The sequence below is a fragment of the Paramisgurnus dabryanus genome, chromosome 22 (genome assembly GCF_030506205.2).
Source record: "Paramisgurnus dabryanus chromosome 22, PD_genome_1.1, whole genome shotgun sequence".
Classification (NCBI taxonomy): domain Eukaryota; kingdom Metazoa; phylum Chordata; class Actinopteri; order Cypriniformes; family Cobitidae; genus Paramisgurnus; species Paramisgurnus dabryanus.
Window position 1 is genome coordinate 10,680,821 of NC_133358.1, and position 25,719 is coordinate 10,706,539.

General features: G+C 37.4%; 1 protein-coding gene and 1 long non-coding RNA gene across 3 annotated transcripts in view; one reads left to right on the top strand and one right to left on the bottom strand.

Moving 5' to 3' along the window:
- lyrm4 (LYR motif containing 4) overlaps positions 1-25,719 on the bottom strand; it is an 89,030-nt gene that overhangs the window by 25,951 nt on the left and 37,360 nt on the right. The window lies entirely within an intron of this gene.
- LOC135757548 (uncharacterized) lies at positions 21,042-24,998 on the top strand. Of its 2 annotated transcripts, XR_012335675.1 has the most exons (5): positions 21,042-21,269; positions 21,500-21,566; positions 21,803-21,872; positions 23,245-23,415; positions 23,892-24,998. It is a non-coding gene; the product is annotated as an uncharacterized lncRNA (long non-coding RNA). The 2 variants fall into 2 exon arrangements; XR_012335674.1 differs by having other exon boundaries at positions 21,042-21,566.

The following is a 25,719-nucleotide window of genomic DNA, read 5'->3' on the forward strand; positions in this document are numbered from 1 at the left end:
ATATATATATATATATATATATATATATATATATATATATATATATATATATATATATATATATATATATATATATATATATATATATATATATATATATATATATATATATATATATATATGGCGTTATCATGGCACATCTCCAACCCAAAACAAGGTATTTGCATGGTACATGTAAAAAGTATTACCTTACATGTCCAAGAAACCATGGTATTACCTTGATTCATGGGCATAAATATGTATTACTACACACCCACACCCACCCAAGTATGAGATGAATGTAATGAGGACAGAACCACTGCAGCAGTGAGAATGGAGAGTAAAAGCGGCTGTGCTGTCTGGGGCTCATAGCTCATCACGCTTTACACTCTCTTTAATTGGAGCCAAAGATACCCAGCCGAGCCATTGCGAATATCCTCAGACAGGGAAAGTGAGAGAGACTCGGTGATCCTCCACCGTCGGAGTGCTAAAAATAACCAGCCCAGATAACGGCCAGTTCAATTCACATTGTTCTCACTTTTTCCCCTCCTAGCGCTCTTAGAAACTTCACTTCTGTGTGGTGTTTAGCGTCTGCGAAAAGCTCTCATTTCTATCAGAGAATGGGTTGGGGAGGAAAGCTGGTGCGTGTTGACTTCCTAAGAGCAGACACATGCTTGAAGTCCCATCTCTTCAAGTGGCTATAATCAATGAAGACTGGCAGACAGATACTGGGAGACGTGCGCCGGTCCCTGGTGAACACGAGGAGGTGACCGCATTATTGCAGAGCTAAAAAGGCCATCTGATCCCCTACTGCTCTTGAGGAGAGAATGAACGAAACAGAAATGAGTAGGAGAGACTGGGCTGAATTTAATATCTCTTCAGAAAATAAATTAATCTAATTATGCGGTACATTTATTAAAATGAATATGATTTTGATGTCATTTAAGGACATTTGTGACCCTGTTTGTGAAATCCAGAATAGTCTCATAATCTAATGATGAGGTTAGATGCATCAAAGTTTGATTTGAATCTTACTCAGTCAATATTAAAGATATGAAGGTTATGTTTTCATAAGATGTTCCTTATAGGACGATTTTATGTAGAAAACAAGTATTTTTTCTTTAAAATGGGAATGTCATGCAAGAAGTGGTGGTCATTGGGCAGGGGTGGAAGAAAGAGACAAGAAGAGAAAATAAATTTGTAGGGATCCTTCCTGCAGGGGATGGAGTATAAAGATGTGAAGATTTGCAGAGCAGCACTTATAGAGCAGCCATGAGACATTTATTGGCTGACAGATAGATATGAAGACTCTTGGGAAGACACAAAAATGAGTGGGAGAGCAAAAAGATGCCAAAAAGTGATTGAAAGATGATGATAGTAATTCAGAACATAAAAACAAATGACTGTGCATGCGTTTGAGAGTAAAACTGTGCATGTCTACTGTATAAGAGAAAAATAAAACTCTTAAACCTTGCTTTAACACTTGTGGGATGTTCAAATTCACTACCCTTCCAGGTTGTTTGTGGCTGTTAAATTAAACGGCTGTAAAAAACCACCAAATGGTTACAAAAATTCCATGATTTTAACTCTTTAATTGCCAAGGTCATAAGTGATGTCACTGAATTGGGGGAAAACACACACACACAAAATGACCAATTTTTTATCTAAAACTGATTGTGGACTGGATTTTTTTTACCATTTTTCACAGTCTTGGGCATGTCAAAGATTGGTAAAAACATTGGCTTCGATTTTTAGTTCGAGATTTAATTTTTTTACTCCCTCATTTACTGTTTTTGCCTCATTGACTTCCATTATAACGACATTTTTTGATTGCAAAGCCATGACATCAAATAATCATGCATTCTTGATTGTTGGCGATTTTCCTTTTGCAAAGAGGTAAAATTTGTAATTTTTACTGTTGATCACCATGTGGCACCATTAACCCTTTAGTAGGCCCAAAAACAAAGCTTAATTTCTGGTTTGCACATGATGGCAAAAAATTGTTCTAATGGAAGTCAATGAGGCAAAAACAGCCAAGAACAACTACAAACCCAAATCAGAAAAAGTTGAGACACTGTAGAAATTGTGAGTAAAAAAGGAATGGAATAATTTACTAATCTTATACACTTATATTTTATTTACAGAATATAGATAACATATCAAATGTTGAAAGTGAGACATTTTGAAATGTCATGCCAAATATTGGCTCATTTTGGATTTCATGAGAGCTACACATTCCAAAAAAGTTGGGACAGGTAGCAATAAGAGGCCGGAAAAGTTTAATGTACATATAAGGAACAGCTTAAGGACTAATTTGCAACTTATAAGGTCAATTGGCAGCATGATATGGGTATAAAAAAGCCTGTCAGAGTGGCAGTGTCTGTCAGAAGTCAAGATGGGCAGAGAATCACCAATTCCCCCAATGCTGTGGCGAAAAATAGTTTTCTGAGTTTCTCAAAGAAAAATTGCAGAGTTTGAAGATATCATCATCTACAGTGCATAATATCATCCAAAGATTCAGAGAATCTGGAACAATTTCTGTTCGTAAGGGTGAAGGCTGGAAAACCATACTTGATGCCTGTGATCTTCGGGCCCTTAGACGGCACAGCATCACATACAGGAATGCTACTGTAATGGAAATCATAACATGGGCTCTGGAATACTTCCAGAAAACATTGTTGGTGAACACAATACACCGTGTCATTCGTTGTTGCCGGCTAAAACTCTATAGGTCAAACAAGAAGCCATATCTAAACATGACCCAGAAGCGCAGGTGTTTTCTCTGGGCCAAGGCTCATTTAAAATGACTTCGGCAAGGTTGAAAACTGTTCTGTGGTCAGATGAATCAAAATTTGAAGTTCTTTTTGGAAAATTGGGACGACATTTCATCCGGACCAAAGAGGTCAAGAACATCCCAAGTTGTTATTAGCGCTCATTTCAGAAACCTGCATCTCTGATGGTTTGGGGTTGCATGAGTGCCTGTGGCATGGGCAGCTTACACATCTGGAAAGGCACCATCAATGCTGAAAGGTTTATCCAAGTTCTAGAACAACATATGCTCCCCTTCAAATGGCATCTCTTTCAGGGAAGACCTTGCATTTTCCAACATGACAATGCCAGACAACATACTGCATCAATTGCAAAGTCAAGACTGCGTAGAAGAATGATCTGAGTACTGAAATGGCCAGCCTACAGTCCAGATCTTTCACCCACAGAAACATTCGGCGCATCATAAAGAGGAAGATGCGACAAAGAAGACCTAAGACAGTTGAGCAACTAGAAGCCTGTTTTAGACAAGAATGGGACAACATTCCTATTCCTAAACATTGGTCCTCCTCCAGCTGTTCCTTATATGTACATTTAACTTTTCCGGCCTCTTATTGCTACCTGTCCCAACTTTTTTTGGAATGTGTAGCTCTCATGAAATCCAAAATGAGCCAATATTTGGCATGACATTTCAAAATGTCTCACTTTCTACATTTGATATGTTATCTATATTCTATTGTGAATAAAATATACGTTTATGAGATTTGTAGTTTTAGTAGTTTGGTAGTTTTGATCAATACTGAGGTTGGTTAACAGATTTATGGAAAAAATATTAATCTGATACATTTTACAGCTGTTTAATTTAACAACCTGAAAGGGTAGTGAATTTGAACAACCCACAAGGGTTAAAGAAAGGTTTAAGATGGTTTATATTTTTCTCTTGTACAGTAGGCATACACAGTTTTATTCTCAAATGCATATTGTTGAGTATTTGAAATATTTCAAAGCATTTTCTCAAAATATGGTTCGATATAAGATTCGTCACCAAAAATTATTCCATTTGCTGAAACACAGACAAAGTTGTGCAAAATTAATACAAAACCCCCCCACAGTGGCTGTTAACATCCCGAACAACCCATAAGGGTTAAGGACATAAATTAATGACAACCATAGTCCCCATACTATTACTAAATTACTAGGCATTGTCAACCAGAGATTTTGGAATTTGATACAGTCCACATTTCTGATGCTGATGTCACACTTTCCAAAATGACATAACATTGCCCAGCCTCTGGTATGTGTTAACTCAATATTACAGGGTTTTAAAACTATAGTAACGTTTTAATGTCGCATTAGCCGACATATTCTTCTTGTTGTATTGTGTTAGTTTAACAATTACAAAGTCGGTGATCCAGAAAGGGCTTATCCTAATCCCAGACTAAAATGCACGTTTGAGCTGCCTCAATTTAAAATTGCACTGACATATCTTAACACACCAGTAATGGTATATTTGTAAAAGCGAAAATAATATTATAACTAATGTAACTAAGTCCTAGTCCTGTATTAACTCTTTCCCCGCCATTGACGAGATATCTCGTCAATTAAGAGAAAACGCTTCCCCGCCAATGACGAGATTTTCCGTCTTTCCGCAATACCGCTATTATCCACCAGGTGGCGCCCTTCCGCAACTTTTTAAAACCGGAAGTATTGCCCTATGGCAAGCTGCTGCATGTCCGTGTCTGTTTTAAAGATCGCTCTGAATGGGATCTCTATGAAAAGTCCGTCACAAAAATGGAATTATCTCTGCTTTTTGCTCAAAATGTGGTGTTTTTGCAAAAACCTACCCATATTCAAAAGCTGATTGCAAAAGAACCGCTAAAGGTAGGATGAAACGGGTTTTTTTGTTTGAAAGCAGAGGGTCTGTTCTTTCATTTGGTATATTGTATGTTTATATATTTAAAGAAGAACATTTTCTGGAAGGCATTAAACTTTGGTGAAAATCATGAAAAACGCTGGCGCTGGCTGGCAACTTTTTTTAAAAATGCTGGCGGTGAAAGAGTTAATATAAACCCTGTCCAATGTTTGGGTCAACACAACTGCACGTAAAATTTGAAAAAAAAATCACATATCTATGTAACTACATTGCAGGTGCACAGTCAATAACTAATTAATCATAATTTATTATAATAAATAAATATAATATCAATTACAAAAAGTACTGTCATGGTACTGCGGAATAGTACTTAAATAAACTGTAACAATGATATTTTGGTCAGAGAGTTGGTTGACATAGTAACCATGATATGCTCCTCTCCTGGGAGCATACGAGTCATGAAGCAGTAGGTTATCTGTATACTTTTCACCTACTGTTTGTCGAATACTATGAATTCCAGGGTTTCCCGCAGCACTTTTCAGTTCGGACGGCCCACCTAAGCTGGGATACCCTACCACCTTAACAAGGTCGTCCAAAACAAAGTCGCTGCTCAAAAGGAGAATAGCATGGACGCGCTTCGCACTGCGAGCGGGCATGCGCCATATGGCCGAAATGAGAGAAAGACATGGTCTGTCAATGTCTGGAGGATAACTAGCCTGTTGATAAAACATTTAATTCATTAATAATCTAGTATGTGTTCATTTTCTGTCATAGTTTTTTCAAAATTGAGTTTTATTTGAGTGTTTTAAATAAAAATATTTTGATCATGACACCCCTTTGATTGCCACACCCCTGGCCCGCCCACCTGCACAACCCTACCACCTTAACTAACAAATTTTCTGCGGGAAACCCCGAATTCAGACATACTACTCGCCTTGCCTACTGCTTTTCGCCTGTATATAGTATGGATATAGGCGGTTTCGGACAAAAAAGCTTTGAAAAAGAGGGTCAAGATAACCCCACATCTTCTTTCCAGCACTGCTCTCTCAAATAAACAGGCTGATGGATCTGTTCATTAGTGTCTACCTGGCATTAGTGCCTAATTGCTGCAAAATACCCCTCAATTACAGCCAACAGTTGTTTGCCATTCAGTACCACCAGGACGCCGATGACTGCCTTCTAACGCTAACAAGACAAATAACAAGACAAAGCCAAAATTTCAGAATTACACTCGATTTCAAAAAACATTTCTGTTCAAAACAGCTACCCCTCCAGGGTTTAAAGGATTAAAGGAATGTGATTCATCTTCCTTTGTCTGGGACACGTTTTATTCAAATGACAGACTCTGTGCAAAATGTAATCTTTAAATTACTAATATCCAGATTGTAATATCCATGAATCTGCGCTAGTAAAAGCACAGACTGTGTCAACTGGAGAAGCAAAGCGGAAAATTGAATGGATCAGTGCACATCAATAGGATTTTGGAGGAGGATTAAAGTTGGAGGGAGGAAAGATATATGAAAGGTCAGAACATTACCTGCTGTGTACGATCGTACGAGCGACGCCTGGCATCGAGTGCCACGAGAGCAACTGCACCTTTTGAGCTCGGCAAAACTGATCAAGGAAAACAAGTTTTTCTACTTTCCTACTATCTCTTGTATGGGGAAAAAGGACAACAAACATGTATCAACCTCTCTGGGAAAGACTAAACTTGGGGTTGTGTAAAAGAATACAAGCAACAAAAGCCTGATAAAACAGGCGTATTCTCAAACATTATTGCACTTAAGACAACAAAAGTACCATGGTATTTTTATGAGCAGCCTTAAAGGACCGTTTGAAAATACTCTGTGATGATATCTACCATGGTACTCCATGGTATTGTGGACATATCATGGTTAATTAATTAATTTTGGATAAAAAATGGGGTGCGGTAAATGGTATATGTTTTTCCTACTATGGGTCCCATGAACTGTGTGCTTACCAGTGTTGGGCAAGTTACTTCCAAAGTGTAATACATTATATATTACAAATTACTGTCATTTGAAAGTAATTAGTTACATTACAATATTACTGACTCTGAACTGTAATGAGTTACACTACTTTTCCGTTACTTTTGAGTTACTTTCATCAAAATAACAGAAGTATGACTAGGCATTATAAAATGTTAAAATGCAGTTTATTGATGCTTATAAATCTAGAAGTTATGTGTTGGCCCTCGAGCTTTGAATAGGCACAGTGAAGACTTATGGCAAAAAAACAGTAACAATGACTGTCAGAGTCATAAACATAGACAAATGATCTGGTAAAAGTCTGGTAAATTATGGTAGACATACCAAACACAATAAAGCTAGAGCCCACTGTAATGCAAACTATAGACTAATAACATGGCAAGACACGCAATCTCTTTTCATTTCTATTCTTTAATTCACTTTAAATTCAGATTCACAGCACAAACCTGGCATGCATTGGGTTGACACAACTTATCAAAAAGTGCTATTGGAGGATCAGGCCTCAAGGAATACAGCTCATTTCAGTACAATATAAGGATTACATGTAGACTAACATATAAAACATAGACAAACAGAGGAACACTGCTTTTTGCCAAACATTGCATATAGGCTCCCATACAAAGGCTGGTAAAAACTTTAAACAGTGATGTTTAAATATACTATTTAAATAACCATGTTTAAGTCTACATTAATGTTATGTTGTAGTTTAGGTTGCTGTTTGTAATAAAACTGTAGATAGCATAGGAATAGCCTAGCAATCTATTATGCATATGGACTGTAACCATAGCAACGTTAGCTTACCTTATCATTGTTGGTGTGGTGAAATGGATTTTACTGGCAAGATTTTTAAAAGTCTCTTTACTTCTGAGGTTCAAGCAGCACAGGAGACCGATAGAAACGTTCTGTTGCTTTTTGCTCTCATTCGCAGAATTTTGCGTGTGCGGCGCTACCGGACCTGATTGCGACCACTTTAGTCAATGCTTATACAGCCGCGGACTTCCCAGATTCGGCTCTTTAAGAAACGCGTCAAATACAAAATTAAAGTTAAAAGGAACATGCTGCATACAGCACCTGGAAACAGACATACGCTGCGTCCCAAACCGCCTACTTCCATACTATATAGTAGGCAAAGAGTCCGAGAAGTAGTGCTTTTCGCCTACTATATAGTATGGAAGTATGCTGTTTGGGACGCAGCCATTACTATTTTACCCGCAGCTTTTTCCTGTGTGGATGCTGGTCACGCGCATTGGTCAAAAATAAAAAGATTAAAATAACACGTCTATTTTTGAAATGCATTGTTGTAACGCGCTCGTTACTAAGACTGTAACGAGTAAAATATTACCAAAATTTTATTAGTAATGCGTTATATTACTGCGTTACAGCAAAAACTAATATATTACTGTAATATATTATATTTTGTAATGCGTTACTCCCAACACTGGTGCTTACCATAATTTCTCAAAAATCTTTTGTATTTAACAGAGGAAAGAAACTCCTACATGTTTTAAACAACATGAGGGATAGTTTTTGGGTGAACTATCCCTTAAATGGAGGCTGGAGTGAAATAAGATCATTAAATAAAATGAGAAGCTTGGAAAACTCAGAGAGGCAATTAGGACTTAAGAAACAATCAAATCATTAATTTGAAGTACCCATTTATCCAGACCTCATCAACCTGGTGGTTCATACATGACTTTAGGAGTTGGTTTTATGGAGGTTGATTTTCTAAAGGGTCAGTCTGGTTAATTAGTATTCATGCCAACGGGGTGGGAGGGAAACTTTCATTCATACTGATGCCATGTTTGGATGTTAATGAGTTTTTTATTATGGCCTTGGGTCTCTGACCACTCCCCGCAGAAAGAAAACAAGCATATCTCTTTACACATATGTCAAGGAAAGTAAAGTGGATTTGGATAACATATTTTGCCACAACAGAGGTCTGCCCTTGCTAAATTTCATAGAAATTAAGAAAAAATGAGAACTGTTCTTCTTCCCTTTCTTAACCTCTGTACAGGATTTAGAAAAAACAACGGCGAGTGAATAAAAATTTCTTAATTCGGTCAAATGGGGAACCTAAGTACTCAAAATGGGCAGAATAAATTAACTGAATGAATAATTAAAGCTACAGCATGTAACGTTGTGAAGAACACGTTTTGAAGGAATTGTACAGAAAAAAAAAAAGAAAATTCTCTCATAACAGCACCCAGCGGGTTTATAAAATGTCCTTTGAAATAAAATCATATGTTTGTGAGAGAAATCAATTATATATGTATACACAAACTATATAAAGAGAAAATGTGTTTAAACATAAATTATGCAATGACAATAAAGACTTGACTATTTAGCAAAACTGAAATCAAAACAAGCCGTTCCAAGCGATACTTTCAAACATTGTGGCACATTGGTAACAAAACTCTTATGCTGCGTTTAAACCAAACCGCGTTTGAGGCGTCAAAATCTCATCTACCGCGCCTAGTTTGCCGCTTGAATTTGAATGCATTCGCGCGTCTAGAGCGAAGTAGACGCACGAAAAAAGCAAGTATTTGACGCATGTCAGAGGCAAAATCGGCTTCTTGTGGGAGGGGCAAGAGCTATGCGTTTGTCTGTTTGCAAGATGGCACGAAATTCCGCCAAAGTTCAAATTTTTCAACTAGGGCGTCAGGCGCAAATTCGCATCAAACGCAAAATCCACAAAAAGCACCACTTGCTCGTACCGCGCCATTTGCGCGAACTAGATGAGCGAAAGAGTCGGAATCGCATCTACCGCACCGTGCCAAACCTCAAGACGCGCGTCAACTCGTTTTAACATACGCCTCTACCGCGGCTGGTGTAAACGCAGCATTACATGTAACGTGACGAAACCAATAAAATCTGAAGATATACTTGTGCTTCATGTTTGCATGACTCAATTTTTTGAGAATTTTTATATTTGGTTTAACTATTCCTTTAACTCTTTCCCCGCCAATGAAACGTTCTCTAGTCAATTAAGAGAAACGTTCCCATGCCAATGACGCTTCCCTGACGAGCTTTTACAATAATCTATATTTCCGCTATAATCCACTAGGTGGCGCTCCTACCCAACTTATAAAAACTGAAGCATCAACTAATTCAAAAACAGTTTTGATCATTGCTCTGAATCTGATATCATACAAAAGTTACTTTGCAAAAATCCAATTATTTCAGCTTTTTGCTAAAAATTTGAAGAAACCTACCATATTTGAGAGTTGATAAAAAGAAAACAAAAGATAGGATTTTTGTTTATTTGTTTGAAAGCAGAGGGTTTTGAAATATTTAATTTGTTTCTATGAATGAATTTTAGTAATTTAAGGCAAATATAAAGTATTTGCACACAAGTCTTCATATTATATGCACATCAAAGGGACAAACTATTCTTCAATTGTAATATAAATGATAAACCATGCGTTTTGTTACAATTATCCAAAAGTTACCCAACTGGTCACTAACTACAGTTAAAGGAACAGAATGTAGGATTGTGGCCAAAACTGGTACTGCAATCACACAACTGGTGGCCAATACACAAAATGACAACATAAACATCAGTTGAGGGCTGCAACTCCACTTTTTTAATGACAATATCCTGGCCAGACCACTGTTGTCAGTGATGTAAGTATTCAAAATGAAAATGATTTCTTAAAGTCTAGTGGCATTTTATGATTAATTGATATAAATTTCTTACATACTGTTCCTTTAATTTTACATGCCCAAGACAATTTTTACTTCAGTTGTTGTACTTGTTGAGACATAAATTCTGGTTCCTTAAATGCCATGCAAACTCGATCACAATGAAAATGCTATTTTGCCACAACAACACAACCATATTTAATAACAGTTCTGTCTATTGGGCTGGATGCCAGTGTCAAAACATGAGCACGGTTTTCACGGGTGTTGCTGACGTTTCCACAGCACTCATTACACACTAGCATATCAGTCAACTACCTCACTCATACAGGAAAAATGACAGCGTTATTAGCCCCGTAACAAACTTATCAAGAAGTTATTACAGCCCAACTGGCCTAATCACTGATGGAATAACCGGTGCAATTCGTCAACGCTTGTGGTTCAGATGCGCAAAGTCAACATCACACACGTATCGTGACTCACGGGAAAGAGAGATGTCGGCTGTTTAATTCCCCTTAATAATTAAAATCAACAAACAATGGAGGGCTCGGCAATGCCCTCTGAATAGCTGAACAGTGTTTCTTCTTGGAGGAATATGAATAGAGAGAGAAAATCAATATGCTGGTGATAATGTGAAAAAATGCTGAGCGGGAGAACCCAGGGGGTGGCACAGCGAGTTAAAGCTTAAGAGGCGGACAGGAAGAAGAATTTGTACAAAAAATGCGATGAATATGAAAACAGAGGGTGGCCTTGTCGGTGTTAAAGTGCAAAGTCAGGATCAGTCCCATATGTTGGCGCGTTACCCTGAAGCCCAGAGGATTTGAGGGGTTGCTTTTTAAAGTATGAGCAAGTCTGCAGAAGCTTTGTTGAGTTGCTTTGAAACCGGAAAATGTGAAGCTATAAGCAATTTATAATTTAAAGTAGTTCAACTACCGTTACTTCTCTGAAAAGTGTGGTGGTAAACATCCTTCAGGATGAGCTTAAAGTAGAATCAAGGGCTTTAAAGTCTGGACCTCCTGAATTATCTACAAATATATGAAGTTTTATTCCTGTGTAGATTCTGTTCTGTTTAAATGTTCTCTTATAGTAGAGAAAAACCCAAATACCCCTACAGTGCCTGGTAAGGAATTAGGGTTAAGGTGCCTTGCTCAAGAGCACCTCAGTCGCAACCTGCCGGCCGTGAGACTCGAACCGGCAACTTTCGGGTTACAAAGTGTAACAAAGTAGGTCACACAAAGTCACGTGGCTGTTGAAGTAAATGACAGACAAACACATAAAAAAACTTTTTTTTTATTTAGCCCAATTAATGACTAGCAGTTTTGATATCTTACATAGGGGTGCGACGATAAATGCCGATATACACTAATAGTGGGTGGCCGATAACTATTCCGAATCGCACAGCCGATATTATTCTCAGCTATTTCATATACTACGGCTTTTGATCAGTAAGTCCTTATCGGTCTGAAATCACTGTTAGTTTAATGGTTTATAACATGCATTTAAAAATGCAAAACTTGTTAAACAATCATTATACATATTCTTTATTATCATAAAAATACCTACAGTATGAGGTTTGAAGAACAGCGATATAAATATATCCTTAGCTCTTTCGCCGCCATTGACGAGATATCTCGTCAATCAAGAGAAAACGCTTCCCCGCCAATGACGAGATTTTCAGTCTTTCCGCAATACCGCTATTATCCACCAGGAGGCGCACTTCCACAACTTTTTAAACCCGGAAGTATTGCCCTATGGCAAGCGGCTGCATGTCCGTGTCTGTTTTAAAGATCGCTCTGAATGGGATCTCTATGAAAAGTCCATCACAAAAATGGAATTATCTCTGCTTTTTGCTCAAAATGTGGTGTTTTTGCAGAAACCTACCCATATTCAAAAGCTGATTACAAAAGAACCACTGAAAGTAGGTTTTTTGAAAGCAGAGGGTCTGTTCTTTCATTTGGTATATTGTATGTTTATATATTTAAAGAAGAACATTTTCTGGAAGGCATTAAACTTTGGTGAAAATCATGAAAAACACTGGCGTTGGCTGTCAACATGGGCGGAAATCCCGGGGGGGTCGGGGGGGACAGGACCCCCCCTATCTGAGGGTTGTCCCCCCTAAATTATCATTAGAATATGTGTATTGAAAATAATTTAATGATTTATAATACTTAAACTAGTTGTGTAAGAAGTGAAACAATACAAATGCAAACGGAGCAACAACAAAAAAACGTTTTAAATATTTGGATTCCCCCTCCCTTGCCTCACAGTGGTTTGGTCCACTGCCCACGCCCCTTTTACCTCACCACCACACATTCCGGTGGTAGAGAAGTGTACGGAGCCGACGCGTTAATAAGCTATATACAATACAACGTTTCCCATCACTTATCAGTTTATCCTCATATGTTTTAAAACTGGACTATTTTGACATATAAACATGAACATATTTCGTTTTCTGAGAACAGAAGCAGATAAACGATCAAGAAAACATTTTTATGCATTCATGCAGAGGTAAGGCAGAGCTGAAAGTAACAAATTACATTTACTCACCTTGCTGTAACTGAGTTTTTTGTGTACTTTTACTTTGAGTAGTTTTTAAAATCTGTACTTTACTTTTACTTAAGTATGTTTAAAGTATTGTAGGTTACTTCGCTACATGTTAAATCATATCCGTTACTGAGTAAAAATAAATAAAAAAGTAAGGTGATAAAGACGCGCCACGGTCGGATGATTGATTGATGGGCGGGGGAACGCGCAAAAAGAACCATGGAGAGGGACGAGACAGGCGCAGGCTAATGCAGACCCTCAATTCAATTCTTACGAAAGAAACCCCTGGCCATTGACGCAAAGCGATTGTTTCATTCAGGTAGGGTTCATGCTCTTGAGTACGGAGTTTGAGAATTGCCGACCGTGTTTAACCGCTAATTTGCACGATGCATTTTTAATACATGCGCATTATCTTCCGAGGTCTAGCAGCTTCGCGTCAAGTCAAACAACTTGAGAACGTCCTCGAGAATGCGCAGATCATTAGACATTGCAGAGAGAGAGAGAGCGCGAGAGAGATAGATTGAAAGACATCAGGTACACAGGTCTGGGAGCTAATAAACGTGTAAAGGATGTATAGTGTATAGCCATGGCACTCATCTCATTATATGTTCATTTATGTATATAGTTTAATAACAATGTATGTTACCAGCAATACATCAATTACAACCTTCATATAATGATTGTATTTACTAGCTGCTGACCTCATATTATTTTTGCTTCAAAAGTGCATAACTCACCTGTAAAAATCATTAAATAATTCCATAAATGTTTCTTAGTTATAAAAAGCTTTTTATTTTATTAACATTTGTTATTGCACTTTAATTGTAGAGATGTTTACAATTAAAAACATAGTTTGAGATGTATATATCCTTCCTTTGTGAACTATACTAGAAACCTCTCCCCGCTGTAAAAAAGTAACTCTTAAAATTAAAATGACTTTTTACTTGAGTAGATTTTTAGACCAGTAACTTTACTTTTACTTAAGTAAAATATTATTAAAGTAACTTTACTATTACTTAAGTAGAAAATTGTATTACTCTTTTCACCTCTGCATTCATATGTATTAAAATTAAATTTGCGTCCGTTCATAGAGAAAGAGAAACGTTTTCTATCTGTACCCATTTCCTTGCAAGTACAATTTTGCCTGTATTATTGGTGTCCCCTTCAAAAATTGTTCTTGAAAAATTTTATGTTTATTGTCCCCCCCAACATTTAGATGAGATTTTCGCCCCTGGCTGTCAACTTTAAAAAAAAAGCTGGCGGTGAAAGAGTTAAGCCATTTCCTGGAGCTGCATGTCATAGCTGTGTATGTATAGTTCTACGTCTACAGCGCATATTGAGTTTCTGCACGAGAGTGCCCCCTGGCTTTTGGATGAAGCAGCATTTCACCGTAATTCATTGAGAAGCATAGCAAACGTCATCGGCCGATATATCGGTGCACCCTGACCCCTAATCTTATCCATAAGGCATTTTGCTACTGCAATTAAACTTATATTCAAAGTATTTCGCATTGCTATAACATTATAGGCACACTTTTCAAAACGAGTCATATTCTAACTTTGGTTTAAATTAAAGTTGTTTTAAAATAACAATGAAGTGTTGAGCTTTTTACAGGATATTTTTATAGTATACAACGTTATAAAAGGTCCACTGTGTAGAGTTTTTTCGGCCTCTAGCTGTGGGATTGTGAAGTGCAACCAACAGCTCACCTCTCCCTTTCGAAACAGACACAGGACAAACATGTCATCGTCTGAAGGGGGTTGCACAGCGGACGTGCAGCTCAGCACCGAGGGGCCACAGAGCGCCCCCACATAGTTTAACATTAAGGGCCCTATCTTGCACCCAGCGCAATTGACTTTGTCAGTGACACATGTATCATTTGTATTTTGCACCGGTGCACAGCAGGTTTTTCTCTCCACAGACGCACGTCGGCAAACTAAGGAATGAACTTGCGCTCCCTGGGCGGTTCAGCACAAAAAAGGAGGCGTGTTCCGGGGCAACCCATCCCTGATGCTATTTTCCAGTTTCAAAAAACAATTGCGCCACTGACCAAAAAAAAATTAGTCTAAAGTCAGTGGCGCGTTGTTCATTATGCTATTTTAAGGGGGCATGCTTGACCATAATGTATAGCGTGCACAACGCGCACACACTTTGCTTATCTAATCTACACAGATGCAACAGTTATTTTTGCAAATCATAAATTGTTACAATAAAAAATATTAACACATGAGAAAAGGGAAATCATTGTGGTGAGCATTGTGCTGATAGTTTTTATTTATTTTGTGTGGCTGCGTTAAAAAATTCTTATGCAAATAACGATTAAAATATTTTCATAAGTTTGTTGTGTGGCTGTATTACGTTTATTTTATGTAAATAATAATTCAAATGTTTTCATAAGAAACCTTAATGTATATGAACTTGATTTGTAAGTGTACTTTGGGGTTGGACTGCTTGCGTTTCTTGGGTCCGATTTCAAAGCCCCCAAACCGCCTTCAGCACTTTCAACGGTGAGGGTGGACGCAGCAATGTCCTCTGCTGGTGTCAGGTCATGTGTGGAGGCAGATCCACCTCCCGTTACACGGCGTGCCCGATTTATGCTGGCAAGCTTGGGATTCCCCCATCTCCTGACATCATTGTAGCACTTGGCGCAAAGTCCTGGGGATGCCAGCTGATGAGACAATTGTGGCTATTTCCTCTCACGCCTTTTTAAACTACGCTGATTTGGGCGGGTTTCTCCTATCCCCATCCAAAAATCTTCTCTGTCTTTGACTGCTCTTACAAGAACGTCGGTCTCCTCGGCTGTGAACCGCTCCTGGCGTGCGCCTGGTAAATACGTCATAATAATAGCAACCCGCCATGGAACTTGCGCCCTTGCGTTTAAAGGGAATGTTGGATGATGTTCTGATTGGTTTATTTGAGGTTACCCCCAAACCACACCTATGAATAATGAACCTACTTCAGACCAACCCCTTATTGATTTGCGCCTGGTGCAAGAGTTATTTCTCACGCCGGGAAAATAGCAACAGCGCCCAAGATCCGCTCACAAAGTCACTTGCACATTGCGCTTCGCACTTGCGTTTCAGATCGTTAAAATAGGGCCCTAAATAACTAAAGAGAAACATTGGCTGCTAACGTATATTTTGCATTTTTAAGTAGACACTATCTGACTAAGCTTGCGCTATTTAATGTGCAATTTCGGTGTACGATACCCCTGAGTTGTCCTAGACATGACTCGATGCGGCGCTGAGCTGTGCGTCCGGTGTGCGACCCCTTTGAGACAATGTTGTGACAAAACGTGATCTATTGAGCAGTTTGTCCATTTAGGACTACTGTAGAAACATGGCAATAGAGTTCATTATGTTCATACAATAGAGTTCATTATGTAAGGTCTTTATACACCACTGATAATTATAGCTATGTATATTATATTGCATTTGTGTCAATGGATCCTACTAAAAGTTATGAATTGCACTTTTAACTGTAAAAAAAGCAATGAGAATTTGAATTCTCAGTTCATGACCTCATTTTTGGTTTCTCAGGAATCATTTAGTCATAGGTCCTTAAAAGAACGATGTCTTTCATACATTTTTATCATCTAAAGAACCTTTTTTTACTACAGAGAACCTTTCGAATGTTAAAGGAAAACACCATAGTTTTTCAATATTTTACTATGTTCTTACCTCATCTTAGACAAATTAACACATACCTATCTTTTTTTCTAAATTAGCATTTAGCCTACCCCCATTCATTCCTTAGGATCCAAAAAAGGATGAATTTAGAAGCCACCAAACACTTCCATGTTTTCCCTATTTAAAGACTCTTACATGAGTAAGTATTGGGGGAACAAAAGCACTTTGACCTCGGCGCGCAGTAACATCATCCCCTCCTGACTACTCCCTATCTTGCATAAACTTTGTCAATATTACTATGCCCAAGGTCAAAGTGCTGCAAACTATGTGCTCTTCCACCATACAATATAGTTCTCATGTTTTATCTGCTTAAAAAAATCGCCACGTTTTATTTAACACATTCACGACTAGGACTGGGCAAAAAAATTTATTTTTCGATTAATCATTTTTTAAAATGTGGTCGATTCAGAATCGATTCTCAAAGAGCAGAATAAATTTTTTTTCTTTCATATTTATTTCTGCAAACATTGAATGAAAGATTAACGTTAATCAAATTACTAGTCTTCTTCACTAGATGTCACCCTATCTTTTGCTTTGCGCGAGGTTACCAAGGAGCGAGAAGCAAGCCTGTCATTCATTCATTCAGTGCTTAAAATGGTGGTTTTAGGTGCTTCATCGATTTTAATAATTACCCACTTGTAACCTGCTGTTCACTGTTCTTTTTATTGGTATAGTATTTGTATTTAATCTATATTTATTGAGTTGAATCGAGAATAAAAACCGGCCCGAGAACCGGAATCAAAAATTGAATGGAGATTCGAAATTGAATCGATTTGACAGCTTGTGAATCAAAATTGAATCGATCTGGAAAATCTGAATCGATACCCAGCCCTATTCACGACGCGCTGTACAAAGATTAAGTGCACACATTGAATAAAGATAGGCACCTAGTACATTATTGTATAGTAAAATATTGAAAAACTGTGGTGTTTTCCAAAAATTGTCCTTTTATGCATCTATGGCATCATAATGTGCCTTACTAAAAATAACTTGTAGTCACATCATTTGTCCCCAATATACTGCTTTAAGGGTTATAGGCTTTTTAGCATAAGGCAAGCTACTATCATTTATACCAATATACATCTTCCTTTGTCTTATTAAACATCTATATGTAAACAGCTCTTTCTCACCTGAAAATGCCCCATATCACTGCCCCCCCCCCAAAAAAAAACCCCAGCACACCCAAGCAAATACTGCATTTGTCTTTTGATTTTTTCATTCCGGCAATGGAGCAGAGGTTAGACAAACACACAGATGAGGAGAGAAGAGCGAGAGAGAGAGCGAGAGAGCGAGAGAGAGAGAGCGAGAGAGTGAGAGCGAGAGAGAGAGCGAGAGAGAGAGAGAGAGAGCGAAAGAGAGCGAGAGAGAGAGAGCGAGAGAGAGAGCGAGAGAGAGAGAGAGAGAGAGAGAAAGAGAGAGAGAGAGAGAGAGAGAGAGAGAGAGAGAGAGAGAGAGAAGAGAGAGAGAGAGAGAGAGAGAGAGAGAGAGAGAGAGAGAGAGAGAGAGAGAGAGAGAGAGAGAGAGATGCATTGTATTAAGAGTAGAGTAAAACCCTAGAGGGGAATGAATTTATTTCTTCTGCTTGCTCAGCTCTCCATGCACCACTGTGTGTTTTTATAAACATTCTGCATTTATTGCCCACCTTACAAGCAGTGCAGCCACAGGTTAACAACAAAACCGGTTAAAGTCAATACCAAACGCCCATCGAAAACCAACACAAGAGTCAAAGACAGAATCAATGCCCATGGAGTTTACTCGCTACTGTCCCGCAAAACTGAAAGTCATCCTTCATTCAAGATTTGTGGTGGCTGGAAACATGAATTTGAGAACTTAATGATGTTTGAGAAGTCAATAGGAAATCCAGATTGACCCTACTTGCTGTATTTTCCATCCTTGTTTTCTCCTCTGTTCTTTTAATAGAGTGCCGCAGGGATGACATAAGTACTATTCGGACGGGATTAGTTTTACATAGGGAAGTGGGGTAAAGCATTTTTTTTATCAGAGCTGCGACTTTTATCTTCAATAAAAAGTTTCGGAGAAATTACCTCAGGTAATACTAATCCAGTGCGAATAGACCAGCTGTACATATACATGTACCTTTCGTCATTTCCTGTTATTTTGCTGTTTTTTTTTTCAAATATAAAAGCGCTTAAAAAAGCATTAACTTGAATTGACCCAAACTGAAATTTAACACAGTGTTTTGAGTTTTTCTCATCTGTGTCATGTTGTTTGCACATGTGATATCAAGAAGCAGGGTAATGTGCATGTGATGACGAGAGGGTAACCCCTCCCGCTTTTGAATGTTTTACTGAGATTCTAATCCCTTGCGAATTGACCATCAATATTACAGACGTCCTTCATCTACCCCCATAAAACTAATCCCGTCCGAATAGGGCTTTAGGCTGTCTCCAAAACCGAAGGCAGCTGACTTGTTGCCTCATGAGGCAATGACTTCATCGGCATGAAGGCAGCTCCAGGAAAAGCTTTCGGAAAGCTTTCATAAGCAGGGTAATGGAATTCTGTTTGAAATGTGATAACTAATCCCATATTTGAAAACAGCAATACTAATTTCTCGCTAAAAATGCAATCAAAAGGTGTAAATAGTGAAAATATAACCTTGTTTACACTAAATTTGTGATCCAGCCACTTTCTTGGCACATGCACAGTGCACGCCCAGATATAGCTAGGGCTGGGTATTGGTAAGGGCCTTGATACATGGGTTTCGTAATTGTTTTTTTTTTTTACAATTTGTATCACGATACGATACAATACGTTACATGCTGCGATACATTGCAATGTTTTTTTTTTATCAAAAATGTAAAAAAAGAGCTGATTTTTTTATTTAAAAAAAAAAGTGCATCCACACGAAAACTGCAGGTGTTTTTAAATTTTCTGCCATTTTTTCACTCCCTTTAACTTCTGAGACATTAGCCGTATATGACGGATAACTGGACAGCGACAATTACAGCAGCGGCGGAGGAGGTCGTTTCACGCACACAGAGGGATTATTACGTTTTTTTTTAAATACCGACAGTAGAGATTGAAATATCGATACACGATTGTGGAAAAAAGTATCACGATAGTTAGCTGTATCAATATTTTGCACAGCCCTACACTGTTAACGATTTCTGTAAATTACACTGTATTTTACTGTAATATGAACTGTATTTTACCGTAGGGCATGTTATACAGTATGTTGCTGTATTTTGATGTTGCATTGTGGGAAATGTAATCTTTGTGCCAGTAAAATACTGTATTTTCTATTTACTGTAAAATTTACAGTTAATTAAAAATACTGTATTTTAATCGCAGGTGGTGCTAATTTTTTTGGGGGATTAACTCTCTGATTAAGCTATCTTATACAAATAATGTAATATTATTGTATTTATATATTGATTTAAAATGTAAAGTAAAATTCAGAAGACTTAAACAAAGTCCTAAAAACAATCAAACAACTAAATTAGTGCAAGTAGAGCTGATTTATTTATCAAAACACAATATAATCATCTTCATTAAAGTATTTTGTATATTCGAATTAATTTATAAATGTAAGTGTTTAAAAATTAGAGATAGGTTTTGCCGGTTGTTGATGAGTGATGAATACCAGCTGTGAATTTTCTCAACGCGTGTAAGCAGCCATGACACAGGAAACCGAAACAGTAGCCGTTTCCCAATGTCAAGGAAGGATCCTCGGAAGCTAGAATTTCGAGGATGCTACGTCATCGACGTCCGTCGAAGGACTGTTCCAATGTCGAGGATCCTCGAAATTTCAGCCAAGGACTGAGTCCTTCGTTCGACAAATATCCCATATACAGGAAAGGATGCAAATTTGTATCCTTCGCGCTCTTCACGCACTGAAATCACCCACAATCCTCTGCGCGCAGCACCGAAAGCACACCTTTCAATCACGTAATGACGTAATGACGTGCACTTGCTAGCCTGTTCCATTTAACGTGTTCTCCGAATGCTTAAAAGGAGCCTCGCCTCGCCTCTGAAGGAAGTGACTTGTAAGGACTAGTCCTGCCAAGGAAGTATCCTTGACATTGAGAAACGGCTAGTGTTCCAATATAAAGTGAGGGTCCTTGACAGTGGCCGAACCCGCATACTACACGATATAATGATTCCCCATCTCGGGAGCTATAGGGAACGAATTGAGACACAGCCCTGGATGTAATCACGTCTGTGCTGATCACGTGCCTGTACACAAACCCGCCGCAGCTCACTTGCAAAAGATTATCCTGTTATTTATTACACGTATAGTAAACGTTTTTAATGTTATCATGAATCAATGTTATAGTTTTGTATGTCACATTATTTTTTGAGAAGAGTCATGACTCAACGCGGACCTTACACGCTGTTAATTTGTGTGTGCATATGGCGGTACAGGCTCTTTTGCACTCTATGACCAGCCATCATTAAATCGAAATACAGTAAAAAAATTAGCGCGAAACCCTGACACTTTACAGAAAGGCACGGATATCCCCGCCCGAAGAAAAAAAGAGCACAGGACAATGGTTGCAAGTTACTGTAAACAGCTGGTAAGTAAAATGAGTAATCCTGTGATTTCTTAACATATTTAATTTTTTATTTGGTTAAATAATTTGAAACAACACGCAGTTAACGGTAATTTACCTCACACGTTAGGACTGTTGTGACTAGATAGGGAAAGCGCTTTGTGGTGAAAACTCTTTTTAAGACTCAACAACACTTTCGGTGCACATTATCATATATATTTATTTTCCTTTTTAGAACATTTCACCATCTGCAAAGGTAAGTAATCTTGTGATTTCTTACCATATTTAATATTTTTGGTTTAGTTCATTAATTTGAAACACTTTTTTTTAAACACTTAACAACACGCAGTTGATGGTAATTTACCTCACACGACTGTTGTGAACAAGATAGTTAGAGAGCTTTGAGGTAGAAACTCGTTTAAGACTGAACAAAACGCAACTTTCTGTGCAAATAATCATATTTAATTATTTTCTTCCCCTTTTTAGAACATTTCACCATCGACATATCAACATAAACGGTTCTCTTTTTCGTGTTTGACTGCGTTTGGTACAGGTGAGTGTTCATAATGCTAGGCGACAAACTGAGCTTTTGTGTTTAAGGCTATTTTGAAGTCAGTCTCTCAGTTTCTCTCTAACATGCACATCTAACAAGGAATAATTGACGATGGGTCGTTGAATTAAATTGATATAACTGCCAGTAAGAAAAAGTGTGTGTGTGTGTGTGTGTGTGTGTGCGTGCGTGCGTGCGTGCGTGCGTGCGTGTGTGTGTGTGTGTGTGTGCGTGTGCAGGTCACAACAACAACGGCAGATGCAGAGACCACGCTTTCCCTTGCTTCCACTCCACAGCTGATCATGCTTGGTAAGATTCTTTAACACATAGGCTACTTTGGGAACATTAAAAAGATTAAAGGGATAGTTCAGCCAAAAATGATAATAAACCCATGATTTACTCACCCCCAAGCTATCCGAGATGCATATGTCCATCATTTTCCAGACAACACACATTTTCAGATATTTAAGAAAATGTTTTAGATCTTTCAGTTAATTAAATGTGAAGTTACAGGGTCCACGTCCTTGAAGTCCAAAAAAAGTGCGTCCATCCTTCACAAAATAATCCAAACGGCTCAAGGATGATAAACAAAGGTCTTCTGAGAGTAATCTGCACGGTGTTGTTGTAAAAGTATCCATATTTAAAACTTTATTAACGAAAATAACTACCTTCCGGTAGCGCCGCCATCTTAGTCGCGTCCGCATTCAAGATCACGCAACTTACAGAGATTACTCAGCTGCTGCTCTGTGCCCCCGCCCTCCGAATTTGTCATACGTCACTAAGAAAAGTGCGTACACTACGCTAATACTCTCTCCTGAATACAGAGGAGTCTAAGATGGCGGCACTACCGGAAGGTAGTTATTTTCGTTAATAAAGTTTTAAATATGGATATTTCTACAACAACACCGTGCAAATTACCCTCAGAAGACCTTTGTTTATCATCCTGGAGCCACTTGGATTTATTTTGTGAAGGATGGACGCACATTTGGACTTGAAGAACGTGGACCCCGTAACTTCACATTTAATTAACTGAAAGTTCTAAAACATCTGAAAATGTGTTTGTCTGAAAAACGATGTACATATGCATCTCGGACAGCTTGGGGGTAAGTAAATCATGGGATTAATATCATTTTTTGGCCAAACTATCCCTTTAATCCTTTGTTAATGTTAAGCATTATGCTTAAATTTTGGCATTCTTCTTGAGTTTTGAATATCAAGAGTAATGAAATGATGATTGGCCTTTTTTAGGTAACCCCCCCCCCCCCAAATTGTATTCTGTACTCATTTACTTATTCTTGTTTTGTTCTTAACCTGCATGAGTTAAATTTCTTGAGCGAAGATAATATTTTGATAAATGATGGTTATCTAATAGTTGACAATACCCCTTGACCTCCACAGTATTTGTTTTTCTTACTATGGAAGTCAGTGGGTATACCATCAACCGTGCTTACCATCAATTATTAAAATATCTTCTTTTGTGTACTAATAAATACAACAGAATCAACTCCTACAGGCTTAGAACAATACAAGTGTAAGTAAATGATGAAAGAATTTTGGGGACATATGAACTATCACTTTAAAATGATAGATTTCAAATTATTGAGAAAAGCTCTAACATCTAAATATTGTTACTTACACCAAAATCAAATAACAAACGCTATTATTAATTAATTATTTTCAGAGGATCCAGATCTACAAAACAAAAAATGGATGCTGCCGATTGAAGGCTAAGTCCGCTTTCCTGCGATTGACCTACCATTTCTTCAGCTTTTGCTGTTCACTTTGGTTGCTACTACGTGCTCAACATCGAGTACCAAGTGGAAGCAGCCACTACTTTGGAGTTTATTCAGAGGTAAGTACATCTTTCAGTATGCTATAACATTTGGTAAATATTGAAGAAAGACTCATCATTTACTTACTTTTATGTCCTTCCTAACCTGTATGCTCTCTCTTCAGAGGAACACAAAAGAAGATATTTTGAAAAATGTTGTTTACCAAACATGTTTAGTTGGTTTGTTGACTCCCATCAACAAAAGTGGTTTGGTAACAATCATTCTTCAAAATATCTTCTTTTGTTTTCCCCTAAAGAAAGTGCATACAGGTTAGGAAGGACATAAGGGCTTTTATATATGATTTTAGATTTCAGGAAGTGGCAAAGTCTTGTCATCTATTAGCAACTGCTGGTCCTTTGTGGTAATTACAGTGGGCCTGAGCAATATGAGGATATTATTGTATAGCAACGATTAGGAATGGCACTATTTTTTAAAAAAGTGGAGTGTCCCTCTCTTACACATCAAATGATCGAATGAATTATTTTTTTATGTAAAGATTTATTGTGAGGATCAGCCCCGACAACAGCAAGTGCTCCTCTAAGTTCCAGGTGAGCAAAAGAAGTGGGAAGATGGTGCAAAGGAAGAACTCTGGCCTGAACCATCATGTATATATCCACCTTTATTAAGGACTTTATGAATTAAGCAAAACTATTAAGCTACTAAAGCAAATACATTCTACTCAACTCACCAGAGGTTTGTGAAGTTCTTTTTTATTTAAAGGTTTCTTTTAGTTAATTTGTCCATGCACTGATTTATAATATTGTAATATGAAACTCCAGTGTATACATGTTACTACTGTTGCTTCTAAAAGCAAAATAAGTCTACGCAGGAGAGGTTTTGTTACATTTTTTTTATTACGGTATTCTTATAGACTGTTTCATCGGATGCACGTGATACACGTCTGGATCCGAACCTTACTTCCGGTCTTGCTTTTTTAATGGTCTGACTAGTTGCTAAACTGATCTCTTGAACAAATGCCTCGTCGAAAATAACAAATGTTTTGGTTTCCGAGCTAATCTATGTGTTGTTGTTTTTTGCTTGTTATATAAATAAAATGCGTTTAAAGAACTTTGTTGTTTTTTATTCTTAGCGGAGTTTATCGGAAGTTTATGCGGACCGCGACAGCCGTTTGTTTATGTTGTTACTGCTGAAACCGTCTATAGTTATAACTGAATTTGTACTAAGATTATTTGATAATACTGTGAAATGAAACGGTGAGTAAATGTTACATTGGCTTTGAAAAAGCTGTTGCTGCAAGAAATTACAATTTACTCAGAATAATATTTTGAATGTATGAGTTTTTGACATTGCTTATGACTGGATTTGAATGTATTGTTCATGAATTGATGCTGTGATATGTGTGTGTAAATGTTTTGTGTGTTACAGGATAAAAGATTTGCTAAAAGTATTTTGTATTTGAACATTGTTATTATGACTGAGTTAGTGCATGACTTGATTATAAATTCTGTAATATGATATCTATGAGTAAATGTTATTGCCGGTTTTAGAAAAACAGTTTGTGATGCAAGCTGAAAGTTCAATGTGCAAAAATATGAAAATCTGATTTCATGTATTTGAAAAACTAAAAGAAATTTTAAAAACATGTTGTCATTGCTTATTTTTGTTTTTACTTAAAGCTGTTTTAACACCTCCATTTAAATTTTGTGCAGTTTTGTAGTAAATAGAAATGGGAAAATGAATCACAGGAAATTTTACGGTAAAATACACATTGTAATATATACATTGTAGTATAAAATTATTGTATATTTTACAGTAGAAAATATAATATACTGTAAATACAGTTACAGCATGTTAAACAATACTGTAAAATGTATACAGTATTTTAAATAGTACTGTAAATTTGTATACAGTATTTTAAATAGTACTGTAAATTTGTATACAGTATTTTAAATAGTACTGTAAAACTATACAGTATTTTAAATAGTACTGTAAAACTGTATACAGTATTTTAAATAGTACTGTAAAACTGTATACAGTATTTTAAATAATACTGTAAAATTGTATACAGTATTTTTACTGTAAGTTAATTTACAGTAAGTTGCTGGCAACCAGCTGCCAGTAAGTTACTGTAAATTCTACAGGAAATTTTTTACAGTGTACATTTAGCATTGTGGGACAAGACGATGAAGGTATCTCAGGAGTAAGGAAGTAAATTAAACATTGGATTCGGGGTGTGCCTTGATACCTTCCTGCCTTGGAATGCTTTCGAAGGCAGCAATTTAGAGATTTCAGAGGCAGACATATTTTTGTAGGCTAACCCGAAAGTTAGCTGGTTCCCCCACAAAAAAAAAACATTCATTTTT